Genomic DNA, 12833 nt, shown 5'->3' on the forward strand with positions numbered 1-12833 from the left:
TTATGTTTTTATTATCCACTGGGCTTAGTGGCCACAATATTTCATAGAAGCAAAAATGACACACAGGACTAGAGAGTTTCTATTAAAAATGTTTCTGACCTTGAATTTAGAACCATTAGTAGGCTGCTTCAAAACAGGTAAATGCACATTGAATTCAAAGTGGTGTTTCAGGAATACAGAGGGGTAGAGATTCAGCGTGTGGCCCAAGGCAATTCACGCCAAGCTCTGGATGACTAGAACAGAACAGGCAGGGATATATTTGGGTTTTAGAGAGGGAGGATTCTTGCATATGTCCAAATACAATTCAAGAGAATTCTCTTTCCTAAAACCTTCAAAATTCCCTGACCAAATTCCCTTGGTAGAGTAGGATTCTAGATTTGTTGTTGTTTTTATACACACACACACACACACACACACACACACCACTATTCATCTCCCCATTGGCCACAGCCCTCTGGTCATTTTTCCTTGGTATCATACCATATCTTTAATCCAGCTATTTATCTATCCAAAAGCATTTATCATTTGCTTATTTTGCCACCCAGAATACCCGCCAAATCCATTCTGCTCTGTTACTGACACACCACTCTTTTTCTTTAAATTTCCACAATTATTGGTTACCTTCGCAAAAATAAATGCCTTCTGCTTTCCCAAGGGGTCAGAACTTGTTCTTCACATAGAAGCTGTTCTATTTGTTATGGAAATTTCAGCATGGGATGACTAGGTCTGCGAGGAAGACAAGGCCAAAATAAGGCCACTTTTCTAGTGTTACAGACCCAGGCCTTTATTCATAAAAACTTTCTGGAAATCATGAAGTTAAGATTTTGAAGATATGATTCTATTCTGTCAGACTCTCTTAAGGCAGAACTGTACTGAGATCATCTCAAAAAGATAAACAGAAATCCCATGCATCCCTTGTTGATTACAGACACAGTAGTGCCAAAGCGATTTTTCAGGACTAATCTAAATCCCTCCTCCATTTGAAAGCCACATCCTCTGCTGTCTTTAAATCATCTGCTCAAACTTAACAGAGACTGAAGGAGTGAAAACAATGTGCTCACCCTTTGTTGGAAGAGGACATTGGAAGAGGTCATTATGAGGATGTGACCACCAGTGGATCAGAGAACTGGCCCAGGGGTTCAAAGACTTCTTATCTGCTCCCCTGTCCTTAGAATTACATTCTACCCACTGTCCCCTCACTTGGAGTCACTTCAAGAACTCAGCCTTGAGAGAATAAGGTATTGTTGAGACCATCTGGACTGAATACATGACTGAACCCCATGGAGACCTCTATATAACATCTTAAGATTCGGGGCGCCTGGGTGACTCAGTCAGTTAAGCGTCCACCTTCGGCCCAGGTCATGATCCCAGCGTTCTGGGATCAAGCCCCACATCGGGCTCCCTGCTCAGTGCGGAGTCTGCTTCTCCTTTTCCCTCTGCCTCTCCCCCTGCTCATGCTCTGTCAGATAAATAAATAAAATCTTTAAAAAATAAAATAAAATCTTAAGATTTTAGCAGGGAGGTGTGGAGATCTACTCATCTTTTGACCACCTGAGAGAAAGCCTCATATGTGAGTTCCCTTGCATATTAAAACTGCCACCTACCAGTCGGGAGTGTTCTGACTTTCTTTGGTCACTCCTTGCCCTCTGTGTACAGGGGCCAGTTTCAGAGTTCATTCTAGGAGCTCCCAAGGTTGTGAACCAAGACCCTTTAAATCACAGTAACCAACAGAAATCAACCTTATCCTTGCCAATTAGTAAGAGAGCTGAACGAGGGAAGCTCCAAGACACAGTGGTTGAAAACACTGAGTGTAGAGTCAGAAGTAGTTTGAATCACTGTTCGATCACTCATAAGCTATGGGGAAATGTATCTCAGTTGTGGCCAATGAGGGAACTGATGCTCTGTGTTTCATACTCTCTAACTTGAGGGATTGTGGAAAAATTAAATAAGGTATATAAAACTATCAATGTAGCAATAATACCTACCATTTATTGAATATTCCATGTGCTTTACAAAGACTCAATTTTTAAAAAAAAAATACTTTATTTCAATTTTTTTACTGTGTACATCACTGGGGAAAATCCTAGCATTTTATTTAGATAGGTAAATAAAAGAATTTCCAATTCTTCTTTTAAAAAAAAAAATTAAAGGAACCATGTTGGGTATGAATTAAACATTTTATAAACTGTTTTCCCTACCCATTGCTAACACACAGTTAATGACATCAAGTAGTTTTATTAAGTTTCTACAAGGGCAATATTTTTAGCCCCTTCCCAAAAGCCAACCATGTCTCCTCTTTCCATTGAACACATGGCATTGTCTTCACTATTTTCTGCTGAGAGGACAATGCACAGGCATTAAACATCCACATGGAACCTATTCACTTGGTAACCACTCAGTGAAAAACATGGCCTGCTACATCATACTATACAATTGCACTACAACCCAATTTTAACCACTCCGTGACAAACATTTCATTGGCCAGGTCCTTTTACAAAAAAAAAAAAAAAAAAATTCTGTTACATTTCATTATCAACCTTCTTATGAGAATGGCCCAAGCAGGGAGTCCCTACTAACTCAAAGATGAGGCCAAAATGATTTCTAAACACTACTAAGAAATTTGCTGAGTGAAGATAATGCTAAGCAGAGACTGGGTTCAGGTAGTGTCTTCTCCCAAAAGTATTCAACAAATGTTTTCCATTTATTTCAGCAAATTTTAGCATGACTGATGATGGCTAAAAATCAGAAGCGCTCCCTTCTTGCTTACGTAATGTGGAAATGGTTAAAATCAGTTATATCACATAACCAAGGCTACAGAGTCTGTAATACTGAAACTGAAACGCATCCAAGTATCCCAGCATGATAAGTCAAGATTCTGCCAATTAGATTATACTCTATAGTAACCACCCTCACCAGTGCTCCTTACTGTCATTCTTTCATGTTTCAAAGACTTTGTAGCTTAAAAACCACCCACTGACACTATTACCATGAACTACGGACACAGATGATGGATGGGTAGACAGATGATAGCAAGCAATCATTTGACAAAAATAATATTGAGATATAAAGCAGGATGCATAGGTCATGGAAATTAAAGTGCTTATATGGATTGTAAGTATACTAGCTTCAGCATACTCTCCTACATAGTATACTAAGTACACTATCTTTACCTACTATATTTTAGTGAAATTCAAAAATAAGACAAACATAAGTATGTCTTACCATTCTAATCAAAATAGGTGCAAATTGATTTTTTTCATATTTTTGAGCATCCCCAATATGAAAATGGAAATACCTGAAGACAGAAAATTAAATTCTGTTTGTCAAGCTGAAATAGCAATAGAGAAATAAGGAAGGCAATGTGTCCTTGTAATTTTTATATCAAATTCTGGAGATGAGTTGGCATGCATAAGAAAATCATTCCCTTATGATATTTCTACCACTCCCTCATCTACTTATTTTATGTTATTTGTGTCACATCAGGAATCAAATAATCATATTTTATGCATTAATCTATCTAAAAAGAAGCAATGCACGGAAAATGTTACGTTATAACATGTAATAGAACATGAATGTACAGTAACACTCACTTAATGACATATATAGAATAAGATTCCACTTACTATTACTTTGCAATATATTCAACATGCTTAAAATATGAATAAATACATCCACAGAAAGACCTTATCATGGAAAATACATTCTTTTCCTGTGTGTACATGTGAGTGCCAGGTATCCTGCTGGTAACTCAGCATGAGGAGTATAGAATTGTCTTCTAAGGTGTTCAGACTTGCAGTTCACATGAGGTTAATATGAACTGTTCCATTCGAATATAAAATATACTAAAGAGAGGCAAAAAAGGGAGAGAGAGAGAGAAGGAGCAAAGAAGGGAAAGTTCTTCCCTCGGTTATTTTATATACCTCCAGCAAGGGGAAGGTATGGACACTGAATTACACACGTGACACTTCCATAATTTAGAGTATTTTCCCCAATAAAACACAACTTTGCATCCCACACAATTTAATAGCCTTCTTGATGTAAGTCTGGTCTTAGAGGCATTCTCCTTTTTACAAAGCTGAATTATGCTTTTATGTTCCCATACCATTTAACAAATGACTTTGAGGGAGGAAAAATATGCTTTGTGGAACATGAAAAAATGGATTAAAAAAAGAAAAGTTCTATCTTAAGATCAACTTAGGCAAATTTTTCCAATTTCTGTAAAGAAAATCGAGGTAGACAGTCACAATACCAGACTTTGGATATTATCCCACCTTAGCCTTTATTAAGAATCTCCTAGTAAAGGGAGAGAGGGCTGTCTTTGCTTATTGTCAACGCATTAAACAAATGTATACTGAGCACTAGCTCTGGGCTTAGCCCTCAACTAACCATCATTTTAGCATGTCTTTGGCTGAGAGGGTAGGGAAGTTTGAAGGTTCTGAACATAAGTGTTACTCTTTTATGAGGCTTTCCAAAGAGATACAGAAAACCACATCTATATGTTTCTACGTACTAACAGAACTTAAAAAACAACAAGACTTCTAAAGGCAAAAGTGTAGATGATATTTATGATAAGGAATAGCATATGACCTTTAAAACTCAGGAAATAAAAGCTTGGGACATAATAGAGAAAGGGAACAGTACTGGTCCTGGTGCTTTGCCATGGAGTGGCACTGGAGATTTTGCTAGAGGCAGCATATGGGAGAAGCAGCTGAATGGCATCCCTTGAACTTATTTCTTTTCTGACCTTTTGAAGTTGCCAGGTTCAACTAATTTTCTCCTCATAGTTATATCTGAAGCAGGTTCCAGAGGCAAGAACCAACAGTTCAGCAGAAATATATTGCTCATCACAACTTTCTATGGGAATTAAATGAGAGAAGACTAATAGCTCTTTGGTTACTTAAGCCCCACTAATTCAGATGACAGCCTTGTTCCATCAAAATATTATTCTATTTCACACACATAGGATTATGGGATTCTGGTGAAAAAATTCCAGCACCGCAAACATTTTTGTTTTTAAAGACACTGGTCAATATACAAATTTAAGAAGGCAGGAGGGCAAAACAAACAACCTAAGGCAGATGAAATGGCAAAGGGAACTTGATAAAACTCCCAGACTTGAACCATTAAATGAGTTAGTTGTCTGGGCACATTTTGAAGTTTTCTAGAAGTAAATTTTTTGTATCCGTGTGCATGTGTGTTCACATCTGTGGGTGACTGTAGACCACACACAATACAGAGCAACGAAGACCAGCCGTGGTTTAATTCGGACACTGTGGGTGTTATATAATACACCAAAGTTAGGAGTCTTTTCCTAAACTAAAAAGCAAAATTCGTCCATTTCGGCTGTGAATGCAACAGTGCTGAAAACAAAGAAAAAAACTGCGCTTTTTCCTGCTTCTCTGAATAACTTTGTAAGCAATATAAAATAACTGAAGCCACCGTCAACAACATCACTGAGCACAATATTTTCAAAAGAAAATCTTGAGATTTTAGACTACATCTATAATTAAAAGGCTACTCTGATTATGCCTGCTCCTTGATTCGTCATACACAAAACTTTGCTGATGGACCAGAAAAGTGTGATTGGAAATAGAAAATTGAATGTCACTTTATCCCTGAAAAGCTTCTGGTTTTGCATGGAAAACTTGCTCAAATTGGGATGTTGATAAAGCCAGAGGTGTGCCGCCTTGAGCAGGAAAATGAAGATTTTTTTTTTCTTAAAGCATTAATTTACTTATGAGGTTTTCTCAACAGTTGGTGAAGTATGGATTCTAACTTTTCTATATGCGAGCGTTCCTTTCTCCTCACCAATAAATAATGAGAGGAACCTGGAGAGCAAAAGCCTGAAGTACAATTTCTTGAATAGAATCCTTATACCTTCATTCTTTGGAGTTTCCCTGCTTTGCTCCAAAATCCGACGCTCCCTGCTAGCCAGGTGTATCGGACCTGAACTCTGTGCACAGTTTACAAGGAAATGTTGTATCACGAGTATGCTCAAACAACAGCTTTTACAAACGCTGCCTCACGTGCTCTGTTCCATCCTGCTGAGCATGTTTTATGCGTTGTTTGTTTTTACACTGAGCATACCACCATTGGCTAAAGTGTGTTCAGTACTAAACTAAGGGGTTGCGATAGATGAATTGCCTGGACCAGAGTTCTACCTGATGCCCCAATAAAGTTACTTTCAGGTTAAAGACCTCCTTTCCTTTAGAGTTGATATGTGTAAAGCAAGCAAATGGAGCTGCTATTCTAGTGAGGGCAGCCATAAAATTGTTTGGCAAAATTCGTAACACCTTCAAGAACTCAAAAAATGCATCCTAGGTACCAAAAATGCAGCCAAAAAAAATGATAAGAGGCTTGCATGGAGAGATTTACCCAACTGAAATCTGGAGAGTTTGGGGAGACTGTGTGGATTTTAAAGCAGAAGTGATTTTTAATAGTAATAATAATTGGAAACACAAGATCCAGGTTGCAGGGGAGAAAGATTAAAAGTTTAAATGACAGCATTACAGCACAAATTTCAGAGAACATTAGCCAGCGTCTCTAAAATATATGGCCCATTTGTGATGGTCACAGGATACCCTGACACTCATTTGGGTAGTGTGGGGAATGGAATGAGGAAGATGAACTGCCATTGAGCAGCCCTCAACTAAGCAATCCCTGGAGTTGCTGGAGAATCTCTTCTCTGTTTTCAGAGATTTTCTCAAACTCCAAGCCCTCTTCAGAGTCCAGAAAAAAGAAAAAAAAAAAAATATATACATATATATCAAAGGTGGTTTAAAATCCTATAACTGCTCCAGCATGAAAGGACTATGTGATGGGGAGCTTCAAATCTGCTAAAGCAGAATTACAGAATATTATTATGAGTATTATTATTTAATAAGAGGGATACACCTAGAATTTCTTTCAGCCACAGAGCTCAAGGAAGTGGAAAACATGTCTGGACAGGATAATTATGTAGAACTCCCTTTGAGAGGGAAAAAAAAAAAAAAAATTTAGCCCCTCGAAAAAATCCTTCAAAGGTATCAGGCCTCTCGGTAAAATTCTGTGTGTGTTACACACCACACACACACACACACGCACACACACCCCTGATAAAAATCCCTGCAAAACTGGACACAGCTGATGAAAGGCAACAGCAGGTTAGAAATTTCAGTTGTGTTTAGCCTGAAAGACAGGGCTCATTTTGCATGCAGTGAGGTACAGCGGCGAGGGTGAATGGATGGAAAATCCCACTCTCGAATCTTACATAAATATCTCTTTCCCACATAGGGTTTTCCAGTTGAAAAGCTCCCATAATGAAGCCGGAGGTGACAGCCCCGGGAGGGTTGTTAACCATTGAGATGGCTGTCGGGAGCACTGTGTTGAGGACAGGCGCTTCACAACGGCCCCAACCGACCCCGGTCCCTCCTCTCTGCTCGGCGATGGTACCCGACCCGAGAGGGCAGTGCTCTCGCAGACCTTCTCCGAAGCCCCCGCCTTCCCATTGTCAGCCCGCAAACGGTGTGAACCCAGGTGAAAGCAAGCAGCCGGCTGATCTGATTAGCAGCTTGGGCGCGCTAAGGGATTGTCGGATCGTGCCTCTTAAAGAGGAAACTCTGGTGGAATCTTCAGGAAGGCGTGGTAAAGTTGCAAGGACCTTTTCTCCCTGCCGCTTGCTTGGTTATAAGCTCTGTTCTTTAACTGGAGCTGAAGTGAGCAGCTGCCAGCCTGATTTTCCGTTACGGACTAATGTTGTGCGTTTACAACAATCAACAATTAATGTTGTCTGATTTCCTACATTTAAGCAACCCAAGCAGACAGCTGCCATCTCCGCTCGCTAAGAAGGCAAACGCCTAGCCCTACACGAGCCGCCGGCTCAGCGCCTGCGGGGAAGGGTCAACGGTAACAAAACTTTGAGGCTTCCGCCAGCTTGGGTGGGGAAAGCTTTGGTCTTGGAGAGGGAAAGCGGAGGAAACTGTGGATACCTGTTGGCATCGGCGTTGGCGGCGGCAGGTTTTCACCGTCTCCCGGCCTTAGCTGGAACCTGGGAGAAGGGGAGTAGGTCCCTTATGAACCTGTTACGCGCTGGCAGAACCCAGGCGAGAGCCCTCTTTGCCGGCAAGGAGGGCGGCCCGCCCCCCAAGTGCTCGCCGAGAGGGAGCAGGAAGATGCCAGAAAGCGCAGCTGCCCGCTCTGCGGGCGCTGGGAGAGAGGGTACGGAGTCCCCGGCTCAGAGGGCCTCCGTGAGTGCAGCCTCGCGGGCTCGCTAAGGACGCCGCTTGGGGGGGGGGGGGGGGGGGGGGGCCCGGGGGGGGGGGGCGGGCTGGGGGCGGCGGGGGGGGGGGGGGGGAGGGTCCTGCCTGGGTTCGGGCCAGCGTCTTGGCGACCGCAGAGCCACGGCGCGGCTCGAGAGCCAGCAAGTTTGCAGCGGGCACCACGCCTCGCAAGCTGGAGCAGCCACTTGTGGGAAAGCGTCGCGCTGAGGCTCTCGCTGCTGGGTCGCGGCCCACAGCCCCAAGGCGGGGGTCGTCCTCCCTGTCTTCGGGGGTGGGGAGGTGCAGCAAAGGGGCAGCCCGGCCCCGTCGCCTCCTTTCCTCTCGGGCTCGCACCCTCCTCAGCACCAGCGGCGGGTGTTTCCCATGCACCGCACGGACCCCGCAGTGAAGTCGCGCGGCTGCAGCGTCGCCTGCCTGCCTGGCGAGGCGGCGAAATCGCCAGGCGACCGCGGAGAGGGAGACCCGCAGGAAAACTAGAGAGGCACAGCCTGCTTGCTACTCCCCAGGATCTACTGTCAAGAGCAGTTTGCCAAATCCTCAGGCAGAGCCCGGAGGTGGCCCCGTCGGCTGTGCAGATCAAGAAAGAAGACGCAGCTCAGCCCCACGCCTGAGCTAGGAACCCGCGTCCACCATGGGGGGGGCGGGGGGAAGAGACGCGCGAGGTGTCCGAAGGGGTATGGGGATTCTTAAAGGAAACGGTCGTTTCTGGGTCCTCGGGGCTTGGAGAAAAACGGGGGGCAAAGGGGGACCACTTACTCTTGAGGGGCTCCGCGCTGGGGAATGTCAAGCCTCCCAGTTCACAAACGGCTGCAGGTGCTCGGGGTCGGCTCCCGAGAGCGGCGAGCACCCAGCGGTTCCCGCGCGCCGGGCAGGCGCCTCCGGATCCCGTTCATGCCTCTCGGAGCTGCGGGGCTCGGTGTGGAGACGCGGGTCGGGCGCGCTGGGCTCTGGGCGTCCGCAGCCCGAAGTGCAGCGAGCGGGAGGGTGCGCGGGACCGTCTGTGCACAGACCGGCGACGGCGGAGGAGATTTGAGGAGGCAAGGAGATTCCGAATAAATCCACTAATTCTGGGCTGAGCACTCCGGCATGCGAGCCCGCCTGCCTGCCAAATGTAACTGTGAAGTGATGTGGAAAAGTGAGCCGGGTGCCTCCCCTGACGGATCTCATTGGGCAGAGCGCAGAGGCAGGTCTACCACTTGGAAATTCATGTAAGCAGTCCCCCCTCCCCGCCCCCTCCCTGCCTTCCCCCTCGGCTGTCGCGCGCTCGCTCGCTCTTCCCCGCTCCAAGTGGGCGCCCAACTTTTCGCTCCTGGCTCCCGAGCACGCCTCGCGCGTCTCCGCCGCCAGAGCCCCGGCTGAAGATGCGCCCTTCCGTGCCGTGCGCGCAGCCCGCGGAGGGCCAAGCTCCCGGAGAAGAGAGCTGGCAGATGATAAAGGCATGCGGAGGAGGTACCCGCGAGCTTCCTCTCCCGAGTCTCACCTGAGCCCCGGGGCTAGCGTTGCCTTGAAAAGCGTCTTAATGACCCACAGCCGTTTTCCGTGGGCGGAAGAGGACGCGGCAGGGGAAAGGAGTGCGCGTGGGCAGCTTACCTCGTAATTCCAAGAGCCTCTTGCGGACAGAGTGGGGTGCTCATCAGACCGCTGCCTACCACTCAGACGCTACGATTTAGAGGTGGCGTGTCGTGGTCTTGTGGGTGGAGCACATTCCTAGCATCCCTTTGCTTCTACTCCTTTAGGGAAATGGGATCCGGGAGGGCACAGGGGCAGCCAGGAGGGGCGCGCAGTAAGTAGGCATGAAAAGAACAGCAGAACTTGCTTGGGAAATAGAGCGATTGCTACGTCTTCTCAGTGTGCCCTGGCCTCCAGATCTGCTCGCAGGCACCATTTTTGCAGTTCCTCTGCCTCCACCAAGAGATGCCCTGTCTGTGGCCCCTTCAAGTCCTCTGATGGACTCCACACAGGTCTTGAGAAATGGCTACTTTGGGGTAGAGCCAGTACAGGAAGGAGGGATCATAAATTAGGAGGTCCGGGTTTGTTTTTGTTTTTGTTTTTGTTTTTTCTCACCTCCAAGGCTAACACATAGCAATATTCAGCCACTGTGATCACCTTTTGATAAAATTAGTGAAAAATAAGATGAACTAATCCTTACTTTTTTGTTTAACTCTCCTCCACAGGCCACCCTGATTTAGTTCATGCCCTGTGCACGAGAGGTGAGCTCTGAGGAAAGGTTTTACTATCTGGGGATGGAACCGAAACAGAAGGGGGGAAAGGGGGCAGAGAACCAGACACAAGGTCTGTAGAGCTTGTACTGACTAAAATTAATGAGACAGAGTGAACAGAATGAAAAAAATAGGCACAATATGCTTATAATGTTTTATGCAGATTTGACATTTTTGTGTGTGTGTTGCATCTAACATTGTGAAATGTTTAAAAGAATATTGACTATGGGTCTCTTATCTGTTTCACGTTCTAACTTCTTATAGAAAAAAAAAAAAAAAAAAAAAAAAAAAAAAAACCTTAGTGAATTATTTCAGAGAGGGAGAGGTGAAGAGAACCAAGAGGTATCCCTCCCACCTCCTGAACCCACCCCGCCTCTCCCGCGTGCACACACCCAAGACAGTTAGGAAGTAACTGTTCCTTCTCCTCTCAGATTGAGTCTGCTTGCCCGGTATTCAGGAGTTGGCTAATTCTATCTTGGAAAAAACCACAATCAAATTATAACTGCTGCTAGACCAGGAAGCCCCAAGTGGACAAAGAAAGAGATATTTTGGGTTGTGCTTAATTTTAAGACCTTCATCTTCAGTCCGAACAAACGGTCCACACCTTTCCTTGGGATACTTTATTAAATTTATGAGAACTAAAAAAGTTTTGTGTTACTGAAGGCTGGAAATCATCCCAAGTAACAAACTCCTCTCACAACAAAGCCAGAATGGTAGACATAGACAATATCCCCAAATCTCATTTTCTTCCAGGAAAACAACAACAGCAACTATTTTGACAAAGTGAAGAGAGTCAGAATCCAGTGGCTTTAGGTACCATGGGTTTGCATGAGTTTGTTTTGACTCACCTTACCTACATGTACTCTCAGAGCAGCTCCATACATTGTCTTCATTGAATTTTGGCAACTAGAATTCAAGGTAGCCCTCTCTACATGTGCTGATCTCTGCTCAAAGCACTGCAATAGGAATTTCCTAATAATTTCTCCTAATTCTTAGGAGAGGTCTGGGTGATTAAGCAGTGTGAAAGAGGATTAGGATAATGTTAAAAAAGCCCTATAAGGATATTTCTAAAATAATCAGGGATGCTGAAAGACAAGGCATTTGCCTCTTTAACAATTCCACCCACACCTAATAGGATGCAGTGTAATGTCACAATGGTGAGAGCCTAACTCCTTAAGAAAGTGTTTTCTTTTCAACATCCTCTCCAGGGTTACAGCCTTCCAGCAGGAAGAGGACTGTGCTACATAGGCTTTTTAGAATGGCGACTGAAATTGCATGGGCTGTGGAGCATTGCGGGGGAGGAAGGGTGAGGAATTATCTGATAGGGCAGGAGTATAATCAGAGGAGTTGGGGCATGGGGGTCGGGGGGCATTGCATTCAGAATCACCTTGGCTGACTGAGGCTCAGAGTGGGGTGAGGCAGGATGTCTCCAGCCTGGGTTTCTGTGGCAGACAAGGACTCTACTGCAGTTGAATGACATGGAGAGAACTCCATGTTTCTTTTTCACCACGGGTAGACCTTGTGTTACAATTGTGACTAAAAGAGACAGTAAACCAAGTGACTGGTTAGTTGGACAGTGAAGAATCAGCTGGCTTATAGGAAGCAGAGCCTTGGCAGGAGGTGGGAAAAATAGGGAGACTCCACCTTTCCTGACTGGAGCAGGAAATGGTAGAATGGAACATATCTATTCGTTGCTGCCTTAAAATGCAAACTTTTGTTATTCTCATTCTTCAGTACATAATTAAAAACTGAAATAAACTGAAAAAAAAACCCACAAAAACAGGTGTTTACCATGGAATAATCTTGAGAATTTGCAGGTTTCTTGGCTTGCTTTTAAACTTAGATTAATTAATGAATTTGTGGACTTCCTCCTCGTGGTGGGGTTGAGAAGTGTGGATTCCATGAATGAAAATATTTCACAATGTAATTCCTGCCTGGAGTATTTTAAAATAAAATTTTAAATAAAAACTTAAAGAATCTGAAATATGAAGAAGGCCAAAACATAAATGTAATACCAATTAATATGTAATATTTTCCAGGAATGCAGAGTTCTTTTCCCAGATTTCATGTTATGAAATCCCAGTGAAGAAATCTGAAAACCACCATGTCCTTTTTTTTTTTTTTTTTTTGGAGGGCGGGGTTGTAATAAATAATATATAGCAACTGTGGCATTAGGCAAAAGAAACTGTAAAATCTTATTTTGAATTCCGATATTGGAGCATAAATCGTAAGAATGAAAAAAATTAAGAAGGCAGTTTTAAGAAGTTTGTAAATGTTTAAGTAAATTTAGGAAAGTTTTTCTTCAAGAGTTTGTTTTAAATCAGCCTCTTTACTAAAATCATGAAAAGATGTGATT

At 44.0% G+C, this 12833-nt stretch overlaps 1 protein-coding gene across 4 annotated transcripts in view; it reads right to left on the reverse strand.

Moving 5' to 3' along the window:
• Nucleotides 1–9969, reverse strand: part of CDH8 (cadherin 8) — a 363546-nt gene extending 353577 nt beyond the window's left edge. Inside the window, exons 1-2 of one of the 4 annotated variants that reach the window (XM_032424145.1) lie at nt 9849–9969; nt 9015–9256 (exon numbers count right to left, since the gene is read on the reverse strand). The gene's annotated coding sequence lies outside the window, so the exon portion shown is untranslated. Of the gene's footprint in view, nt 1–7967; nt 8164–9014; nt 9478–9848 lie in introns of those variants that run through there. The other 3 variants (XM_032424146.1, XM_032424144.1, XM_032424147.1) reach the window with 3 other exon arrangements.
• Nucleotides 9970–12833: the final 2864 nt, after the last annotated feature.

Source organism: Phoca vitulina, unplaced genomic scaffold (genome assembly GCF_004348235.1).
Source record: "Phoca vitulina isolate PV1807 unplaced genomic scaffold, GSC_HSeal_1.0 scaffold30, whole genome shotgun sequence".
Classification (NCBI taxonomy): Eukaryota; Metazoa; Chordata; class Mammalia; order Carnivora; family Phocidae; genus Phoca; species Phoca vitulina.